Source organism: Castanea sativa, chromosome 2, assembly GCF_040712315.1.
Source record: "Castanea sativa cultivar Marrone di Chiusa Pesio chromosome 2, ASM4071231v1".
In the NCBI taxonomy this organism is placed as follows: Eukaryota; Viridiplantae; Streptophyta; class Magnoliopsida; order Fagales; family Fagaceae; genus Castanea; species Castanea sativa.
The window spans coordinates 52,862,819-52,886,272 of NC_134014.1; positions in this window are offsets into that span (position 1 = coordinate 52,862,819).

Consider the following 23,454-nt stretch of genomic DNA (forward strand, 5'->3'; position numbering starts at 1 on the left):
GCCAGGAATAGACTCGTTGATCATAGTCCACAGGTTGAATGTATCGCCCTCTTTCTCTCTCGTCTGGCAAAAAAATCGAGTGTTCGCCTCGGAGCAAGATCGAGCTATAGCCGAGGAAGTGTAAAAGTTACAGGAAGCAGATTTCATACGTGAAGTGTACTATCCAGATTGGTTGGCAAATGTGGTGATGGTCAAGAAAGCCAATGGAAAGTGGAGAATGTGTGTAGATTTCACGATTCTAAATAGGGCCTGCCCTAATGATAGTTACCTACTCCTGCGTATTGATACCCTGGTGGACTCAACGGCAAGGCATGAACTGTTAAGGTTCATGGATGCGTTTTTCGGCTACAACTAGATTAAGTTGGATGAAACTGACCAGGAGAAGACCTCGTTTGTTACAAGTCAGGGACTGTTTTGCTACAAAGTGGTGCCCTTCGGACTAAAAAACGTAGGAGCCACATATCAAAGATTGATGAACAGAATGTTTGCTCACCAGATTGGAAGGAATGTGAAAGTTTACGTAGACGACATGCTGGTAAAAAGCATACAAGAGTCCAACCACTTGAGCGACTTGCAGGAGACCTTCAACAACCTTCGGTCTTACAATATCAAATTAAATCCGAACAAATGCGTGTTTGGGGTAACGGCAGGAAAATTTTAGGATTCATGGTATCCCAAAAGGGTATCGAGGTCAACTCGGAGAAAGTAAAGGCGATAATGGAATTGGTTCCACCAAAGACGGTAAAATAAGTACAAAGCTTGAATGGCAAAATAGCGGCCCTAAACAGGTTCGTATCAATGGTGATGGACAAATGCTTCCCTTTCTTCCGCACGCTGAGGAGATCGTTTGAATGGATGGACAAATGCTAGAAGGCATTCGAAGATTTGAAGGTGTATCTCTCCTCTCCGCCATTACTCAGCCCATCCAAGCCAGGAGAAGAGTTGTTTATATACCTGGCCATCTCCCTAGCGGCCATTAGCACGGCCCTTGTTAGAGAAGAAGAAGATAAGGTGCAGAGGCTCGTATATTTTATAAGCCGAGCGCTCAGAGGAGCAGAAGAAAGGTACCTTCAGATGGAAAAGCTAGCCTTCGCGTTAGTGACCGCGGCATGAAGACTCAAGCCATACTTCCAAGCACATACCATAAATGTCCTAACAGATAAGCCCCTACGAAAAGCTATGAGTAGCCCCGAAGCTGCGGGACAGATGGCATTATGGGCGGTCAAGCTAAGTGAGTTCGACATTTAGTACCAACCACGAACTACTATGAAGGGACAGATAGTAGCTGACTTCATCGCTGAATTCACCTTCTTGGAAGGCTAGGGGCAGAGGAAGGTCCCATGTGGAGCAACCACATAGACGGATCCTCTAATAAACACGCAGGTAGGGCCGGCGTAGTACTCCACACCCTAGAGGGAGATAAGATTGAGTGCATGATTCGTCTAGACTTTTTCATAACTAATAACGAAGCAGAATACGAAGCCTTAATAGCAGAACTTAACCTTGCAGTAGTTGCAAGAGACAAGAGTATGGTTGTCTACTCCGATTTCCAAATCGTGACCAGCCAGGTTGATGGCAGTTACGAATGCAAGAACGAAAGAATGAAGAGGTACCTTGAAGAGGTACCTTGAAGAGGTGAAGGGTCGAATAAGTAACCTCCAGATCAAATTGGTTCAAATCCCAAGGGAGGAGAACCAAGGTGCCGACCGACTTGCAAAAGTAGCTTCAGCAAAACCTATGATCGTCCCTAACCAAGTATTATCCTTCGTTCAACTATCATCACTAATAAACAGTACTGGCATGCAGGAAGTAAGCAATGAACATTGTTGGATGACCCCGATAGCCACCTACCTAAGGGACGGCAAGCTACTAGACGACAAAGAAGCCACAAGAAAGTTGAAGGTTAAAGCGGCCCGATTCATCTTGATTAAAGATATTCTATACAAGATAGGTTTCTCCCGACCCTACTTGAGGTGCCTCGCCTCTGAAGAGTCAGACTACGTTATGAGGGAGGTCCATAAAGGAATTTGCAAAAACCACTCCAAATCAAGGTCCTTGGTGCATAAGCTACTCCGGGCAGGATATTACTAGCCAACAATGCAAAAGGATACCGACGCATACGTCAGAGCTTGCAACAAGTGCCAGCGGTTTGGTAATCTCATAAGGCAACCAACAGAAGAGCTCACCCCTATGACGGCCCCATGGTCGTTCACGCAATAGGGGTTAGATATCATGGGTCCCTTCCCAAAAGCAGTAAGACAACTGAAGTTCCTAGTGGTCGGCATCGACTACTTCACCAAATGGGTGGAAGCTGAGGCTTTAGCCACTATTACAGAGAAGAATATCCAAAGTTTCATATGGCAGAACATCATTTGCAGGTATGGTATTCCAAGGGTGCTTGTCTTAGATAATGGGAAGCAATTCGACAATGACGCATTCCAAGATTTATGTTCATAACTAGGGATCAGGAACCACTACTCATCACCCACCCACCCACAAGCCAACGGACAGGTTGAAGTCACGAACCGATCCTTGCTCAAAATCATCAAGAGTTGGTTTGAGGGGGCAAAGGGCATATGGCCGGATGAATTACCGAGTATTTTATGGGTATACAGGACAACAACAAGGACACCAACGAGGGAGACACCATTTCGTTTACCATATGGTAGCGAGGCAATCATCCCAGCAGAAGTAGGGCTTACAAGCTATCGGGTTGAGAACCACGACGAGAGCAAGAATGATGAAGCCTTGCGTTTACAGCTTGATTTGGTGGATGAAGTAAGAGCAACGGCCGAGCAAAGATTAGCACGGTACCAAAACCTCATGGCGAAACATTATAATTCTAAGGTTAGGCACAGGGGCTTCTAGGTTGGAGATCTTGTCTTAAGGAAAGTAACCAACGCAACAAAAGATGCCTCCCAGGTAAAGCTAGGACCCAACTGGGAAGGACCATACAGGATCACCTCATGGCATAGGAAGGGAACGTACTACCTAGAGACACTAGAAGGACAGAAGTTGAATCACCCATGGAACACAAAGCACTTGAAGAAGTATTACCAGTAGACGATGACAACACATTCTTTTCCATTTTATTTTTTCAAACAGCTTTAGTTTTTAGTTTTTATTTTCTACAATACACCTAGCGCCCAAAGGGCAATTTTCTTATTTTTTATGAACAATATTCTACTTATAAGAGTTTATTCAGGACACATTGAATGTTTTCCGATGAGATTCATCTACTAAGTCCATCAAATGGACGGGTCATCCCATGAAGGATGAATTTATTCAGTCCATAAAGTGGACGGATCATCCCACAAAGGATGAATTTATTCGGTCCATAAAGTGGACGAATCATCCCACAAAGAATGAATTTATTCAGTCCATAAAGTGGACGGATCATCCTAGAAAGGATGAAATTTACCATGTCCATAAAATGGACAGATCATCCCATAAAGGATGAATTTATTCAGTCCATAAAATGGACGAATCATCCTAGAAAGGATGAAATTCACCATGTCCATAAAATAAATGGATCATCCCATAAAGGATGAATTTATTCAGTCCATAAAGTGGATGGATCATCCTAGGAATGATGAAATTCACCAAGTCCATCAAATGAATGGATTATCCCATCAAGGATTAATTTATCAAGTCTGTACAGTGGACGGATTAATTTATGAAGGCTGTAAAGTGGACGGCCCATCAAAGCCACATAAGTGGATGGTTTCGTCCAATAGGATGATAGCAATTCAACGAATCCATGAAGTAGACGGGCTCAACGGCCATTCATATTTAAAGAGAAGGCCTTAAGAGGACGGCTACAAAAATTTAACACCATATGGACGGGTTAAATGATTAAACTTTAACTATGAAATGGACGAACTCATTAACTAAAACCAAGACGAGTTTGAGGTATTTAACCAAAGTTATTCCCCGTACTGGACGGATCATCCTTGACAAGACGAGTTATCCCATATAGAATAAAAGACGGACAGAAGTGTATTGAAAAATGCAGTCAAAGTGCAATAAATGTTTACAAAAAGCCTACAAAAGGCAACGGTTTAAAAAAGTTAAATAAATCGTTCTCCCATACAAGTCCAAAATTAAATAAAGATAAAAATATATATATGCTACTCCAGGGTGACGAGGTTATCCTCCTTATCTACAGGTTCCAGGGCTGACAGTTGATTAGCAACATCCTCAACAGACTTCGTGGTGTTTTCCTTTTGAAACTCACCATCACCGGGGTCTTCGCCAAAGAGCTCGTCCATTCCTTCTAAATTGACTGGGCGAGCAAGGGTCTGGCCCTCAGGATCGATGGTGGTGTGTGCAAGGTTCAAGTCAAGGATCGAAGCCTTGACTTGACGGAGGCAATCATCAAAACCATCAGCAAAAGAGGTACCCAGTTCGCTCAGAAGGGCATCGAAATCTCGGTATTCCCGGATAGCCTCAACTTTTGCCTGATGGAGACTATCCTCTTTATCTTTCAAGGTTTCCCTCAGTAACTCTACCTCTTTCTTTAAATCACCACGAACCTGCTCAGACAGCTTTAGCTTCTCTTTATGACGAAGCTTCCAGGCCTTCAACTCGTCTAGTTCTTCCACCGTCGCCTTTGATTTTGTACGAACACGCTCCAGCGTCTTCTCATGGGCATGGCAACAATCCATTAATCCCTTCGCCATTAGGACCCCCTACACCAATATCAAAGAGTAAGTATGAATTGATAAAAATATGGCGGGACGTATAGTGATGGGTACAAACCTGTGTAAGGCTGAACAATGTCATTTCCCCCATTGCCTTCGTAGCATGATTGCCCAGGTCCTCGTAGTCCTCATCCTTGATGATGGAGGTAACTTGATTAAGGGCATACTGGGAATCTTCTCGAAGCAGGACTGGAGGTTTCTCTTTGACGAGGCCTAGATTGACCATCAGACCCTTACCCTTGCCTAAGCCTAGCTTTGGGGGCAACTTAAACACGCCGGGAGCTTGACCAGCAGCCAACCCGTCACCACCTTTTGTTTCTTGCTATGACGGTCAATCTTTTCAGATGGTTGCCTCTTAGCGAACGGGAGATTTGAGCCCGTCTTGGGGGCAAGATCACCACCTTGCTTTTTCTTAGCAGCAGCCTGCTGCTTGATCACTGCCCTTCTCCTGGCATCTTCCATTTCTGCAAAAAGTGGACCGGTAAAAATGATGGTAGATAATAATAAAAGTATAACAAGCTAAGGACTTACGTCTGCGTATTCTTGTGTCATATCAACGGGCTGCGATAGTGGGTTCTGGACCGTCACAGTACCAATGAAGGGTGTCCAAAGTGACAAGTTTTATCCAAGTCCTCTCCGACAATCTAGTGGTCTCGAAAATTTTCTCAAGGAAACCGAATTGCTCGACAATAACTAGTGGACGGTCGCGAGCTGAAAAAAGAGACAGTTAGAATCATAAATCGAAAATATAAGGACAAAACCTAATAAGGACGGACACATACCAGATGAGGGCATAATACCCCATGTCGTATCGACGGGCATATACTCATAGTTACCCTGACGGAACATCCAGTTGTCCCCACAGAGAAAAAAATAACAACCCTTCCAATGCCTGTTAAAGTCCGGGGTCTCACACAATAACCTAAGTACCGGGCTCCTAGGGAGAAAACTATACATCCCCTTTGATTGGGCAATCTTAGAAGGATGGTAACAATAGAAAAATTCTTCTACTGTTAGCCGTCATGCACCATTTAACGTCACCCATACAAGACTTCTACACCCAAAAAAACCCTCCAGGCGTTCGAAGAAATTTGGGAGATGGACAACCCCAGATATTGTAGAAGACGACGGTGAAGAGCACTCAACAAAAAGTGAAGCCCTGCTTTCAACATCTGCTCGTACACCCCAACGTCTTCAAGACCCTTATAATAGCATTTCTCTGATTTGAATGGTAAACGGATAGCTATGTTGTCGGGAATCTGGTACTTCTGCCTAAGTGTATTGAAGTGGGATTGTTTGATGGAAGAGACGAAGTCATTCACCATCCACAAAAGGAGCATGATGAATTCCCTGAACCCATCAGGACCTATGACGGACTGGATGGGAGGGTCTATGTCGTCTAGGTCATCATTTGAGTTATACCCAGACCTATCCTCATCTTGCACCTCATCCTCCATATTGGAAGGAGAGTTCGTTGACGGTTCCCTCTCCTCGCTGGAGATGCCCGGGTCTATTTGAGATGAAGGAAACACCTCATCGTAGCCCGCTCCCTCGTGGACAAATGACTGACCACTTGACGCCTCACTAGACATCTGACACCTACAAATGACAGATAAAGAAAACCTAAGACTCTAGGTCTACACTGATGATGGACCAACATATGCAAATAAAGAAAGTAGAGAAATTGAGGAAAAGAAAAGAATACTCACAGCTTAACGGAACGATAAGAGCGATGGAGGAATGCAAAGAATGGTAATGTTGATTTGTTGAGGTGATGGATTAAGTAAAGTGGACGGACGCGCTCTGATCAGCCAAATTTTTTCCAAAACATAAAAATGAAAGGGATAGACAATATATATAGAGGGAACGACGCGGAAGACGAAGGAACGCCTCGATCCAAGTAGACAGTCAATCAAAGTCTGCCACATGTCCCTGATGCATTAATGACTCTGGTAGCCTATCAATCAAAACACGCTTCTCAAGGATGGAGGCAAACCGTCATTCCATGAGTCCACATAAAACAAGTGACAGATCCATGGAATGAGGGGGCAACTAAAGAGGATTAAAAAGACATAGATGACGGATCCGTTTAAGTAAACATGATGCCTATAGATTGGTAGGATGATAGTAGACGGATTCAACATGCATGGACAAAAGGTGGACGGATCCAAGGTCACATGACATCCATCTAACTTAATCCATCTCCAAGAACTCCTAAATGGAAACAACTTGCGTCTCACGATTAATTCTAACTCATAGAGTCCTAATGTGTATAGAATCCTAACTGAGAAGAATTCTGCGATATACGCCCATTAATGGAGATCTTTCCTATAAGGAAACGCCTTGATGCGCAAAAAACGGAGGCCAACTCTACTATAAAAATCCATGAACCCTCAGCATACCAGGTACGCATAATTCATCCAAACTCTGGCACTCTAGAGTTGTGAAAAGTTCTAACTTGACCTTTGGAGGGTTTTTAGCCGGCACCACACCAGTGCTCTCTGTTAGGTCCTCTCTTTTTCTGTTGTGCAAGTGTTGTTTCAAGCACGTAAGGACTACACGACTAATTGGTGATTTTTTGTCATCATCAATTTTATACTTCTATTTGGATTGAACCATGTTTTGTAATCATGGCCATCAAATATAATGGTTGCATATATTTTGTAAAGCACAAAAGAATTATATAAATTATATAAAAATTTTTATTATAATTTATATGATTAATTGATTGTTGTATTGATCATTAATAATTTTTTTTTTAATTTATTAATTTTTTTTAAATGTGCGCTTCACATCGATCAGGCGCACACTTGCGCTTTGCGCTTAAGTGCGCTTAAATGCGCTCAGCACTTTTAACAACACTGGGTTGTTCATGTGTTTTGCTAGTGATAGTAGTCACGGTCGCTGGATAAGCTTCTAGCAGCATGGTCTATGTCTGCGAACCATTTATCTTTTGCTTTGGCTTCATCAATTTTTCATTCCTTTTTTCATTTGTTTATTGTTTTGAAAAGTAAAATAAATAATAAGAAATGAATGAAAAAATATATATATATAAATGAAATATGGTTTAAAATAGAGAATCTAATTTAGTAAAAATGAAAATGCGGTTTGCTAAAATAGAAAAAATAGGTTCACATCCTAAATTAGAAAGAATTTTTAAGGTAAACTAATGTCAATGCTATTATGTTGTTGCCTCCAATCACTACAACCAATTAAGGTGGTCAACACACCCACGTGGTCATGGACGCTCACATCAACTGGCTGAAGCCGTGGTCCACAGTTTCTGTGGAAAACATTGTGTGGAAAACCCTACTTTGATACCAATTTGGTCCCAAAGAAATACATGTCTCATGAGGTCGGAAATCATATGCAAAGAGGTTGTTTAGAAATGAAAGGAGCTAGACATCCTCTATTTATAAACATTCAAGCACCCTTTCATCAAGAGTTGTAACACATTTGAAAGATTTCAAATCTAGAAACAAACAGTCAAACACAACCCTCTATAAAGTTATACTCATATATAACTAGGAGACGAACTAAAAAAACTATTGTGATGATGCCTTACAATACTAACAAAAACGTAGGGGTGACAAAGTAAGCCCAAACCCATTTGTCCACCCAAACCCACCCATTCTAATTGAACCCAAACCTACCCAATTATTAGTTGGGTTAAATGAGCATCAACCCAATTAGACCCAGTGATTATTGGGTTTTAACTAAAAACCCATTAAACCCCATTTAACCCAAAAACAATATACCCAAATTCAACTCAGCCCTTCCCATTTTAAAACAAAAAACAAAAACAGCCCACAGACAAAACTAGACTCTAATTTTCTTATTTCTGTTTCCCTAACTTTCTCGGCAACTAAACGCATTCCAATTTCGTTAATATCTTTAACAAAAGCATTAAAAGAGAGCTCACCAGAGTCCATTTCTAGCGGCTTCAAAGCATCAAAGGAAGCATTTTCCAAACCTTGAGAGAAATTCAAGACGGAATCGAAGCTGGAAACGATTGGATGATCGATGGGAAGAACCTGATTGGGATGAATCTCATTGATGGCGACAACGCTAGCCAACGCATCGGCGTAAGCCGAAATCGGAAGCTCTCGCTCCAGCAACCGCTCGCGACTCCACTGCGAGATCTGAACCTAGAACCTCTCGACGATCTGCCATTGATGGTGAAGCAGAGGAAAATTCAACAAAACGGAGATATCATCGGAGGAGCTCGAGGTCGAGATTAGAGTGTGGTGCAACTACAGCTTAGGGGTTTCAGAGTAGGAGGAGGAGAAAGCTTTTTTTTGTGTTGGTTTTCGGTTCGTAAATAATTGGAATCCAATTTTCAAAATTCATTTCCTTATTTTTCTAAATTTTCTCGGCAACCAAACGGTGGACATTCCTCTATTTTCTTGTCGCTGTGCTGTTATTGTGTTTATGGGCATTTTGGTAATTTCGATAATTGGATGGGTTGGGGTTTACCCATTATAATTGGGTTGGGTTGAGTTTAGGTTAGAAGCAATTAGTTAAATGGGTTTTAATGGGTGAATGAGTTTTACATACTCAACCCATTTATGCCCACCCCAAACCCGCCCAAACCCACCCATTTGACACCCCTACAAAAACATGTGCCAATGCAGATATCATATGCTAAGAATAATATGTATTTTCTTTTTGTTGATCATTACTTATGAATTCAGGATTTGAAGTAGTGGATGATGGATGTTGCGGCACAAGAGATTTTGAAATTGGCATCTTTTTTTGTGATTACAATCCAAATACATTCAAGGATGATACTAAATACATCTTCTGGGACAGTTATCACCCCACTAAACGAGCTTATGCCTTGCTAACCTCTCAGATGATTAAGAACAACATTCATAAATTTTTCTAAGAGATATTCTTTACTTTCTTATTCTAAAACTACTTATAATACAAGTTTTTTATTTATTATTATCTATTTCACTGTAATAAAAGCGATTTTTTTTTCTATTTTACTTGGGATGTAACATACCCTTGAATGTACTCATTTGGATCTTTCTGTTGATGAACTTCAAATGGAAATATTTATCAATAAGCGTAACTAAATATACTCCTTTGTTTATTATAAAATGAAAATATTTCACTTTCAGTATCTAACCTCTTAGTCTTAGATAAGGGTAAAGCCTAGTTACAGTTATTTAGGTGTTGTATCATCTTAGATCTCTTAGTTAAATTCAACTATATGACAATTGATAATGTTTTTCCCACAGACGGCGCCAACTGATAATGCGAAGAAAATCAGTAGGCTGGATGCTCCGAACTTGAAAGGACTACTTACTCTTTTGATGGCCTGGAAAAGAAAGAAAAGCAATCAAAGGTGACCAGGGCTGCCAGCCAAAAACCCTCCGATGGCAAAGTTAGTTTTTCTCTCTATATTTTCGGAGTTCCAACTTTTTGGGAAATGTATCGCGTACCTTTGTTTTGTCTGAATGAGCGTTTATATAGTGTTCTAATAGACGGTTATCACACTTGTAACCTCCCCTGGATTCAAGGAGGTGTAAGGATTTAAAGATAACTTCCATAACCGTTTAGGAGTTATATACTTCTCACACAACGGTTACCGGAAGTTATACGTGTAATAAGGATTCGTAACATTACACTCGGAAATTTTTCTAAGTGTGACAGCCTCGTCCTAGTATCTTCTTGTTGAGCCCACTTAGTTTAGAAATAGGGGTCGCTCCTCCTATGGACGAATTTCCTTCAGGACGAGCTTCGCGACTCTTAGGACGAGGCATCTCGTTCCCTGATCATGCGAACCTTGTCCAAGCTTCTTCCTGCTTGGACGAGGTAGTTATAGGTAATGTTTTAAAGGGGTTCTTGCAATACTGGCTGAGTCACAAACGACCTATATAGATGACTTTAGGGTAGGCGCTCTATCGTACCCTATCAGTTGCCCCCTCATCCAAAGGTCGTCCAGAGCTCTTGATCTTTGGACACATGTTTCATTATGTCACCCCACGTGTCTCGATCTTAATGGTTGAGCTCCCTTGGCTTCTAATTGTGCCACATGTCATCACTATGTTGGTTAACCTTCGCGTCGATTTGTGTTGTCGAGGAAGTTACCACGTGGTTCTTCCTGATTGAGCACGTCGTTCCATTTTTCAACGCCTATAAATAGTGAATTTCCTCCCATACCCCCTGCATTTTTCAAATTTTCTTGTTTGACATTCCTCATCCATCGCCTCGTCTAGAAGTATTCCAGCGTCCCTAGTTTCCCTTCGTCTAGAGCCAGGTATTCTCTTTACACTCGTCTTTAGGTTTCCCTTAAATTTCCACAATGTCTGAAGTTTTTTCTTCGTCTAGTAATAGCGTTGATAGAGAGATAGACGAATACCACAACTCAACTAGTTACAGTGGCTCTAGCAGTAATAGTAGTAGTAGTAGAGGTAACACTACAGACGAGTACGTTTCTGGGGTTCCCCTGGAAGTCTTTCAAGAGGAATTTAGGACGAGAGTGGCATCTGGGTCTGGGGCTGGTCCCTCTAGTGCACCCTCGTCCACTCAGAAGGACGAGGTTGAGACCATTTATAGCTATGCTATGGGGTTCTTGCTAAGACAGACGAGAAGAAATTAGCATCTCTTAGGAGCTGGTATCAGATTCCAGATGAGCTAAATCCTAGGTTGGCCGTCCGTGATGAGTGGTGTTGCCAGCCTCATTTTGGCATAGGAGTCTACGAGGCCTATCTTCTAGGAGGTCTTAGGTTGCCTCTCAATGCATTTGCTAGGGATTTGCTCACTTGATTGGGTTTAGGGCTGTGTCAGTTCAATCCCAATGCATGGAGACTTATCGTCTCTATTCAAATTTTGTGGAGAGAGGTTTTTGAAGGGGATTGTCCCCTTACCGTGGACGAATTCCTTTTCTGCTACAAACCCTCTAAAATTAGCCAATCCCATGGCTTTTATCAATTTACAGCCAGGAGAAGATTGTAGGATAATAAAATCATTGGTCACATCAGATAGGAATTGGAAGATGGAGTTTTTCTTCGTCTCTGGTTTTTGGTCAGGGCGCCCTGTTAAGGTGGCAGGGATCCATTTGCCCCATATATAGGAAAGTTAGGGAACCTTCGTCCTGAAGGTATGCTTATCAATATTGTAGTATTACCTTTATCACATGTCGTTCTATATTAACTAAACTCCTCGTCCTTGTTGCAGGTGTTAGAAGGCCGTCTTTGGACAAGTTTTATTTGGGACGTGTTCAAAAAGCTCGTCTTCACCTAGAGAGGGACTTCCATTCTTTGGTTACCCTTCAACGTCTCGCTACTTGGGGACTTGGCCCTGAGCCCTCTCCAGAAGCCCTAGCTCACGAAGTTACAATCCGTCGACGTAAGTACTTACCCTGAGATTTCCTCGTCATTTTGTTCGTCTTGCCATAGCCATTATCATATCATTATAGATACATATATATTGACTTTTTTTTTTTTTGCAGGAATGGCTACTATGAAAGAGAATAAGGGCAAGGGAGTCATGGACGAGGCCAACAAGCAAGACGTTGAAACTCAGGCTCGTCCTGCTGTTGGTGACAAGAGAAACCTGTCGAAGGCTATTAATCTTAAAAATCTCCCCAGCCGTCTGAAGGAGAAAAGAGCGAAGCATAGGACGTCGTCCAAGCCTAGGGTCGTCACTCCAGTTGTCCTTATTCCTCCTCCATCTCAGTCGCCATCCATCCAGATCCTAGACGTAGAGTCATCTGAGCCTACCCATACTCCTCCATCTAAAACTGGTGCTCCCACCTCGTCCCAGCCTCCCGTGGAAGTTGCTTCAAACCTCCTCTAGAGTGAGGACTTGGCCTGGGAGAGGTTTGAGAAGGCAGTTTCCGGCGAGGATGTGGCTGCGTGCTATAACATGTCCTTGAGAGAGTTCGAACACTCAAGTGTCCACGACCTTTTCAAGGTAATTAATACAAACTTCTCTTCGTTCTTTTTCTTTTCGTTCATATCTTCCTCGTCATACGCTTATTTCCTTTGCTCACTTGTGTAGGCTATGTCCAAGTTTATAGCCGCGTCCAGACAGGCTACTGAGCTGGATAAGACGAGGCTTTTATTGGAGAGGAGGATACAGGAAGTCAGGGACGACTATAAAGGCTGGGCTGAAATAGCAGCTAAGGCTAAGGAGGAAACCAAGGGCTTGCTGAACCTCGTCAAAGAGCTAAGAGCTGACATAGTAGAGAAAGACACTCGTCTTGATCACTTTCAGAAGAAGACCGACGAGTTGAGCAATTCTCTTGAGAAGGCTAAGGAAGATGCTGTAGAGGAATTTAGGGCCTCAAAGCAATTAACAGACCTTCTGGATGCCAACTATGCAGCCGGATTCGAAGAATTTCACATGGAGGCAAAGGAAAAGTTTCCCGAGGTTGATTTCAGCTCTATCATGCTTCAATTAGGGGGTGCTTCTAGTTCTTTTCTCCAGATGAGCTCTGAAGATATCAACATTGAAGACAACGCCTCGACTAAGCCTGCCCAAGACGACCCCAATGCCGATGCCCCTGCTGCCTGAAGACGATATTTTGACTTTGTTTAAAGTTTGTTTTATTTCTTTGTTTTGGTCCACAATTTGTAGGACCTTTTTAGATGTATTTGAATACAATTATCTCGTCCAAAGTTTTCTAGACGAGTTTATTAACAATTGCCTTTTAAGGCTTACTTTACAAGGGTTTTTGGACGTTGGTCGTCTACCCTTGTTTTAAACTTTGATGAATGCATACTTTTATTCAATATTGACTTTTATTGTTTAGACGAGTTTATGCTCTGTTTTTATCATTAGATGTGGGCTTTTAAACAGTGAGCAGTGTTGTATAATCGTCCATGCATTTTTCTCATGGACGACCCACCTATGCATGGACATTTTTATTAGCCATTTTTCTAAGTATAACTCGTCTCAGAAAGGGCAACGATCTGTTAGCCATTTTAATTTTTCTAAGTATAACTCGTCTCAGAAATGGCAATGATGATCATGCGTCCTTTTCCTCGTTCATGGCTAGACAGTTGGCATTCGTCTTTCGTTCAAATGTTTGTAGTGTTTACCTCGTCCTAGAGCATCTTGGCGTCTTGGCCATATGCTCGTCCATGGACAAATTTCACTGTATGCCTTTTTTCCTCTCGTCTGTGGACGATCATGCCTTAGCTTATTTTCCCTTTGCTTTATCCTCATCTCAAGAAAAGCTTATGAACGTCACATCCCTACATCCAGGGATTTTCATTCATTTCAAGTTTTTGCCCCCCTTGTGGGTATTATTATGGAAATTAGATTTATGCATTGAATACATTAGAAATCCAAACCATATTATTATATGAACATTGTCCACAGGTATGGCACACGTTTATAAGCTAGTGCCTTATTAAAATACTTTAGAAAATACATAACCTTGTCTTTCATAAGTTAGTTTGTAAATGGTACAAAAGTTTAAGAACTAGTGCACTTTATATTCTTAATACACACCATAGTAGTAGTAAGAACACAACAGTAAATATAAGCGAACACGCAGATCATAGCTGTAACTTCGTCACTGACTTCCCTCGTCCCTGCTTATCACTGATAGTACCTCCTCAGGTGCTCCACGTTCCAGGGATGCTCTAACTTCCACCTGTCCAGAGCTTCCAGGCAGTAAGACCCTTGCCTCTTGCAGTTGATTACCCTGTAGGGTCCTTCCCAATTGGGTCCCAATTTTCCATGAGCTGGGTTCCTAGTTGCCAAGGAGACTCTTTTGAGGACAAGGTCCCCCACATTGAACCGTCTGGGTTTCACCATGGCATCATGTTGTCTAGCCATAAGATTCTTGTATGTTGTTGTCCTTTGCTCCGCATCCATTCTTACCTCGTCAATAAGATTGAGGTCAAGACGAAGTTGTTCCCCATTCTCTTTCTCCTGATACTCCATCACTCGATGACTAGCCATATGAACTTCCGCTGGTATGACAGCTTCACTTCCATAGGCTAGTTTAAAGGGGGTTTCTCCTGTCGGAGTTCGTACAGTCGTCTTATAAGCCCAAAGAACACCTGGTAACTCGTCTGGCCATAGCCCTTTTGCCCCCTCAAGCCGAGTTTTGATGATTTTCAATAGGGATCGGTTCGCTACTTCTGCTTGTCCATTCGCCTATGGATGGGAGGGTGAGGAATAGTGATTCTTGATTCCAAAATGTTTGCAAAAGTCCCTTAAGAGTGCGTTGTCAAATTGACGTCCGTTATCCGATACTAATACCCTGGGTACTCCGAACCTGCATAGAATATTCTTCCATACAAAATTTTTTAATGTTTTGCTGGGTGATTGTTGCAAGAGGTTCGGCTTCTACCCACTTGATAAAGTAATCGATTCCTACCCCCAAAAACTTCATTTGTCTGGTTCCCATGGGAAAGGGACCTAGGATATCCAGTCCCCACTGTGCAAAGGGCCATGGGGCCATCATTGGGGTCTGGTACTCTAACGGCTGTTTAGGGACATTGCTATAACGCTGACACTGGTCACATACCTTGACATAGGCCTTAGCATCTGCCTGCATTGTAGGCCAATAGTAGCCTGCACGGACGATCTTATGGACTAGTGATCTCGCTCCTGAATGATTTCCACATACTCCTTCATAAACTTCCCTCAAAACATAGTTTGACTCGCCAAGAGCCAAGCACCTTAAATAAGGTTGAGAAAAACCACGCTTGTACAACACTTCATTTAAGAGAACGTACTTGACTGCCCTAACCCTCAACTTCCTAGCTTTATCTTTGTCTTCTGGAAGCCTTCCATCTTTAAGATAAATTACTATTGGACTCATCCAATTTTCTCCTCCTCCTATCTGCTGTATGTCAGGAATGTCTATGCTTGGCATATATTGGACGTTGTCGCACTCGTCCGTAACTCCTGCCAAAGCTGCTTTTGCCAAGGCGTCCATATTTTCCTCCCTGGGGAGTTGAACAAAACTTATCGCTGAAAACTTTCGTGCGAGTCGTTTCACTCTACTGAGGTATTTCTTCATCCGATCCTCCTTAGTATCACACATTTCATTTACTTGGTTGATGACTAGCTGAGAATCTCCTCTGATTGTTATCGACTCCGCCCCTGAGGACTTAGCCAATTCCAATCCTTTGAGTAGTGCTTCATACTCAGCCTCATTGTTGGTGGTTTAATACTGTAGACGGGCCGCGTACTCCAGCTTGTCGCCCTCGGGGGACTTCAGTATAACTCCAATCCCTCCTGCATATAATGTGGATGATCCGTCTACATTAATCACCCACCTTTCAACTCCTTCGTCCTTGTCCAAGTCATCCTGGCTAGGGGCGAACTCTGCGATGAAATCTGCTAATGCCTGCGCCTTTATTGCACTCCTTGGAAGGTATCTGATATCAAACTCGCTAAGTTCAACAGCCCACTGTATTAGCCGTCCAACAACTTCCAACTTGTTCATTGCCTTCTTTATAGGGTGATATGTTAGGACGTTGATGATGTGAGCTTGGAAATAATGCCTCAGCTTCCTAGAAGTCGTAATCAATGCAAATGCTAGTTTCTCCATCATCGGGTATCGTCCTTCTGCTCCTCTCATTGCATGGCTGGTGTAATAAACCGGTTTCTTGATTCTCCCCTCTTCTCTGACCAACGCTGAGCTTACTGCGTGTGGGGACACTGCCAAGTACAAATACAGCTCTTCTCTAGGTACAGACGGACTCAGGAGCGGCGCTATCATGAGATATGTCTTCAAGTCTTGGAAGGCCCATTGACACTCATCCGTCCACTCGAATGCCTTCCTGAGGACTTTAAAGAATGGCAAACACTTGTCAGTAGCTTTCGACACAAACCTGTTAAGGGCGGTGACTCGTTCGGTAAGAGACTGGACTTCTTTGATATTTTTCGGTGGTTCCATATTCAGTATCGCCTGGATTTTGTCCGGATTTGCTTCAATTCCTCTGTGCGAAACCATGAACCCCAAAAACTTCCCCGACGAAACTCCGAAAGCACACTTGCTTGGATTTAATTTCATGTTGTACCGTCGCAGTGTATCAAAAGTCTCTTGAAGGTCGTTCAGATGATTGTCCTCATCCTAGCTTTTCACCAGCATTTCATCCACATAAATCTCCACATTTCGTCTGATTTGAGGACGGAACATATGGTTAACCAGCCTTTGGTAAGTCGCCCCTACATTTTTCAAACCAAAGGGCATTACTTTGTAGCAATACAACCCTTGGCTTGTAATGAATGAGGTCCTTTCTTGATCCGTTTCATCCATCTGTATCTGGTTGTAACCTGAGAAGGCGTCCATGAAGCTAAGCACTCTGTGACCTGCCGTCGAGTCCACCAGCTGGTCAATGCGTGGCAATGGGTAACTATCCTTGGGGGAAGCTTTGTTTAAGTCGGTGAAGTCCACGCACATTCACCACTTGCCGTTAGCTTTCTTCACCATGACCACGTTTGCTAACCAATCTAGATAATAAACTTCTTAGATGAACTCCGCAGCAACCAACTTCTGTACTTCTTCCTTAATGGCATTGTCTCGCTCAGGAGCGAAAACCCTTTTCTTCTAATGCACTAGTTTTGAATAGGGACACACATTCAGGCTATGAGTAATAACACTTGGATCAATGTCATGCATGTCTTCATGACTCCATGCAAAGACATGGAGGCTTTTCTTCAAAAACCGGACCAAAGCGTGCTTTGCCCCTTCTTCCATGCTCGCCCCAATTCTAGTGACCTTCTCAGGCTGGTTCTCGTCCAAAGGGACGTCTTCCAACACTTCAGTGGGTTCCGCTACGATCCTTCTTCCGTCTATACTCATTGCCTGCATGTGCTCGTCCATCGCCAGCATGGCTAAGTAGCTTTCTCTGGCGGCCAATTGATCTCCTTGTACTTGGCCCACTCCGTGCTCAGTCGAAAATTTGATGGACAAGTGGTAGGTAGAGGTTACCGCCTTCCAGCTATTCAGAGTTAGTCTTCCAATAATCGCATTATATGACGATGCACAATCAACAACAAGGAACTTTACCTCCTTGGTTATCTGCTGTGGATATGTTCCAACGACCACTGGTAATGTGATGGTGTCTACCGGTTGCACCTTCATTCGTCTGAATCCCACCAATGGCGAATTCACTGGTCGAAGCTGATCTTGTCCTAGCCTCATTTGCTAGAATGCGGGGTAGTAAAGAATGTCTGTAGAACTGCCATTATCTATCAACACCCTCCTGGTCATGTAGTCAGAAATGAGTAGGGTGATAACTATCGCGTGATTGTGTGGGTGGTAAAGTCGTCCTGCTTCCTCGTCCGTGAACGTAACGGCCTGCTTGTCTACTTCCCTCGTCTTAGGAGGTCGTCCAGACAGCTGGATGTTCTGCACCACCTTCAGGTATGTCTTCCTTGACTTGGATGACTGCGATGTCGAGTTTCCTCCTATAACTACCCTTATTTCTCCTAGTTGGGGTCGTGATGACTCTTCCACCTTAGCTTTCAGTTTCTCATCTCTTTGGTCTCGTCCAAGGAAGTTCCTTAGCTTTCCTTGTCTAATGAGATTCTCTATCTACTGCTTCAAGTCAAAGCACTCGTCCGTGTCATGCCCGTGATCTCTGTGAAAGCGGCAGTACTTGCTCCTATTGCGCTTATTAGGGTCTCGTTTCATCTTATCCGGCCACTTCAAGGACGGATCATCCTTGATCTGCATAAGAACCTGCTCTAGTGGCATAGTCAGGGGCGTGTATTGCTGATTCCTCGCGGAGGAACTCGCCTTCTTACCATCCTGGTCTTTCCTCTCGTCTACCTGAGCTTTCTTTGGACGAGGTCCCTGATCTGAGTAACAATGATGACCCGCTTCCGACCGTTTTACCCTTTTTCTTTTCTTGGCTATGATAGCGTCCTCAGCATTCATGAAATTCTGGGCCGAATGGACGAGCTCGGCCATAGTCTGTGGTTCCTGCTCGTAAAGCTTATGAATGAACACGTCAGAATTGACCCCATTGTGGAAAGCGGCCAGCAATAACTTGTCATCCATTTCATCCACCGTCAAGGCTTCCCTATTAAACCGGGTAATAAAGGATCGCAAACTCTCATTTTTCCCTTGCTCTATAGTCAGCAGACTAGAAGAGGAACGCTTATAGCGCTGTCCTCCAATGAAATTATTGACAAACAACTTACTCAACTCTTCAAACAATCCCACCGAGTTTGGGGGTATTTTACTGAACCATACCCACGCTGGTCCCTTAAGTGTGGTGGGGAAAGCTCTGCACATAATCTCGTCCAGGACCCCTTGAAGGTGCATGGTCGTCTTGAAAGTAGCAATGTGATCGCACGGGTCGCGATTTCCATCATACGAATCCAAAGAAGGCATTTTGAATTTTGGAGGTAGGGGATGATTGTTGATGGAAGCTGTGAAAGAGGAGTCTGTTCGGTGAACCATATCATCCACTGGGTTTGCCCGCCTCATCTTTTCCCTCATCTCATCCATGGCTTTTCTCATCTGGTTCATCTCTCTTTCCAAGTGTGGCACTCTTCTTGAAGCGGTACCTCTTGTTTGATTTTCGGACTCGACATTTTCTCCTCCTTCCTGACTCTGGGCTCGTCCTTCCGTGTGGCCATCTTGGCGCTGCCTCCTAAGGTTGATCTCCCTATTCAACTCCTGATTCTGGCATGTCAGTTCTGCCATAGCGGCAACCATGGATTGTATATGTTGATTAGAAGGCGGTTGCATGACAGGCGCTGACCTGTGATCGCGAAGGGGATTGCTAGATGCATCCCTACTCTCCTGGTGGCCTGGGCTGGTAGCCCTTGATCTTGTTCGAACCATTCAGCATTTTTTCTGGGAAAGGCTAATCCTCAACAACAAAAACAAAGTCGAATGAAAAGAACAGTGAATAATGTTTTTCCCACAAACGGCGCCAACTGATAATGCGAAGAAAATCAGTAGGCTGGATGCTCCGGACTTTAAAGGACTACTTGCTCTTTTGATGGCCTAGAAAAGAAAGAAAAGCAATCAAAGGTGACTGGGGCTGCCGGCCAAAAATCCTCCGATGGCAAAGTTAGTTTTTCTCTCTATATTTTCGAAGTTCCAACTTTTTGGGAAATGTATCGCGTACCTTTGTTTTGTCTGAATAAGCATTTATATAGTGTTCTAATAGACGGTTATCACACTTGTAACCTCCCCTGGATTTAAGGAGGTGTAAGGATTTAAAGATAACTTCCATAACCGTTTAGGAGTTATATACTTCTCACTCAACGGTTACCGGAAGTAATACGTGTAATAAGGAGTCGTAACATTACACTCGAAAATTTTCCTAAGTGTGACAGCCTTGTCCTAGTATCTTCTTGTCGAGCCCACTTAGTTTAGAAATAGGGGTCGTTCCTCCTATGGACGAATTTCCTTCAGGACGAGCTTCGCGACTCTTAGGACGAGGCGTCTTGTTCCCTGGTCATGCGGACCTCGTCCAAGCTTCTTCCTGCTTGGACGAGGTAGTTATAGGTAAGGTTTTAAAGGGGTTCTTGCAATACTGGCTGAGTCACGAACGACCTATATGGACGACTTAAGGGTAAGCGCTCTATCGTACCCTACCAACAATATTAGCCAATGTGATGCAATCAATGTTATCTTCCTCCAAGGACAATTAAATCTATCTATATGACTCATTAGATATTGTAATCATATGATTGAATTTAATTAAGAAACCTAATTTATAACACCTACAAAACTATACCTAAATTTTGCCTTTGAAGGAAGGTATAGTATCTGATAGGGGAATAATATAGCCCATCTCCAAGTCGTCCATACAGGTCGTCCATAGCCCACCTACTACCATAAACACCCTCAGAAACTTACCTACAAGTGCCTCGTCCAGGGAAGAAGAGATCAAGACGAGGTACGCACCATCAGAGTGATGCACTCGTCCAGAGTGTCGACATCCTCGTCTTGAGCAAATTCACCCGTTAGACGAGGCATCCCCCGCGTGTGAAACAAAGCACGCCCAACTGAGGAACTCAAGGACGAGGGTGTCACACTTAGGAAAATCTCCAAATGAGATATGATAATCCCTTATCCCACGCGTAACCGCCAGGTATCCGTTGTGAAACAAGAGCATAACTTCCAGACGGTTATGCAAGTTACGTTTGATTTCTATCTCTCCTTGAAGCCAGGAGAAGTTCAAATTTTGGTAACCGCCTATGATAACACTATATAAAGGCTGTTTCAGACAAACCCAAGGTATGTTCAGTTTTTACTCCAAAAAAGTTGGAACTCAAATAACTTAGAGGAAAAAACTAACTTTGCCATCGGAGGACTTTTGGCCGGCAGCCCCGGTCGCCTTTGATACGCTTTTCTTTCTTTTTCAGGCCGTAGAAAGATCCAGTAGTCCTTTCCAGTCCGAAGCATCCAGCCTACTGATTTTCTTCGCATCATCAGTATCTTTTCCTTGAAAACCATAAAAGTTATATAAAAAAATCTGCTTAAGGCAAACATAAGATTATAACTAGGCTTCAATTGGACGACTAAACATGCCCCCGATAACTATCTGTTATATCTACTATACAACCATTAACTAAAATATCTATGGTTAACTAATTGGCTGCTTGGAAAATAGTCGAAACCATACTCAATCAAAAAAGAATGTTATCCAAATATATTTCTAAGTAATTATATATAGTAATTATGGAGTCTTCGATTGGATTGCATTGCTCATTGGATTAGCTCATACATTCAATCAAATGGATTAACTCATGATACAATCTTTGGGTAAAACCTTAGTGTTAATTTAAAGATGTGAGTGCTTTCCAAGTAATTTTTAATTTTAAACTATCCTTCCTTTTTAACAAGAGGCAAAATAAAAAATAAAAAATTATCTTGTAAGATTTATCTAATATTTTTTATTACATCTTTGTCTTAAAATTAAACCAACAAAATTTCGACATCTATTTAATTTAAATTAACTTTTAAGAACTATTCAATATAAATTAATAGAAATCGCATAGATTTAACCCTAATTTACAAAAGTGCATCTTAACCATTAAAACTTCATGTGGCTCGATCTTTTGATCATGTGGTCCAATTTGATCATTGTAAACTTTGATGTTCATCAAATGGTAAACCACTATAAGTGTGTCTCTTACGTACTCTTGTAGCTGTACTTCTTTCTTATCCTGTGAAAACTGTTAATCTTGTATTCTTGTATTCAAAGGTTGATTTAGGAATTAGGATAATTCTTACCAAAAAATAGAAGTCTAGGGATGTCAATTGAGGTTAGCACAATGAAAACTTGAAACCTTCTCAATTAAATTGGTAAGTCCAAATTCAATCCAATCATAAGTCAATAAAGTCATAGCTCATCACAAAGGCTCCCAATAACCGGAAAAAAAAAAATTCAAGTAGGGTTGTCCACGGGTCGGGTCGGATCGGGTTTGTGGTTGACTCGCAACTGACTCGACGGAATCGGGTGAATGAAAAATGAACCTACAGCCGACCGAACATTTGGGTCGAACCCAATGACACGGGTCATCGGTTGAGTGGGTTGAAACCATGGAGTGATTTCGAGTCTAAATCCCAACAAAATAAAGATCAAAACCCAGAGAGCAGAGACACAAACAACGAAGAAATCAAAGTTCAAATAACACAAACCAAAACCAAAAATACCAAATCCATGAGACTGAAACGTAAAGGAGGTATATAAGACTAAACCCACACCAACACCACCATTCCTTCGCCCACCATCACCACATCCACAAGATTAGTACAATTTTTTTAATTTAAAAAAAAAGCACAAAAACAAAAACAAAACTTTTTTTTTACGAACCCAGAGGCATAAACTGCAGAAGATCAGAGGAAGGATTCATCAATATGTAGAGATTCATTCAAACTTTAAGTTAGCAACGGCAGCAATAAACCCAACTCGGCGACGGTGGCAGTAATGAGGCTAGGGTTAGGGGCGGCAATAGAGCCCAACTCAGTGACGGGCGACGGTGGCAAAGGGTTAAGGATTTGAGAGAGATCAAAGAGAGTGAGAAAATTTTCTGAAACTAATAAGGGTTGAGTTGAGAAAGGGCAGGCGTGTTTAGCGTAGAAAGTGAGAAGTGAGAACCCATGTCCATGATTTTCCTTTTTGACATTCTGGGTGGTTGGGTCGGTTTATACGGGGTAGAATTCAAGGGACCCGTAACCGACCCACAAAACCGATTTTTAAAATCATCAGACCCGCACTCGACCCGTTTAGGCATTCGGATTCGTCCGTGGGCCTTCGGGTCGGACGAGTGGGCCGAGTCAGTTGGGTTGCTGGACAGCCCTACATTCAAGTTTAGACCTCTCGAAAACACAAACCTTTATTATAATTTAATTCAAATTAATTTTTCGTGAAGTACAAATTGAGGACAAAAAAAATATAATCATAATAATTAAAAGATAAATTAGAATAAAATAAAATATAAATGAGAATATAGTAAAGTTGAAAATATCTAAATATATCTAACTATATATATGTTTTAGGATGAACTACTACGCTAAAAATTTCAATTCAAAAAATAAATTGCGTAAGATTGTGTGCAACAAGGTGTGTAGTATCAATTAATTATACTTTGGCTAGTTTCTTACAAACTCTTTTTTTTTTTTTTGAGAAAAAGTTTCTTACAAATTTTGTACGCCGCAGCACACGCCTAAAGCATGAAACGACGCCGTATGGAGATGTAAAACTGAGGCATTTTTTGCTCGTCCTTGAAAAGTTAACGAACTTCCACGTACCAAATGACACGTCCCCACGCAAATATAACAACCTTCTCAGAC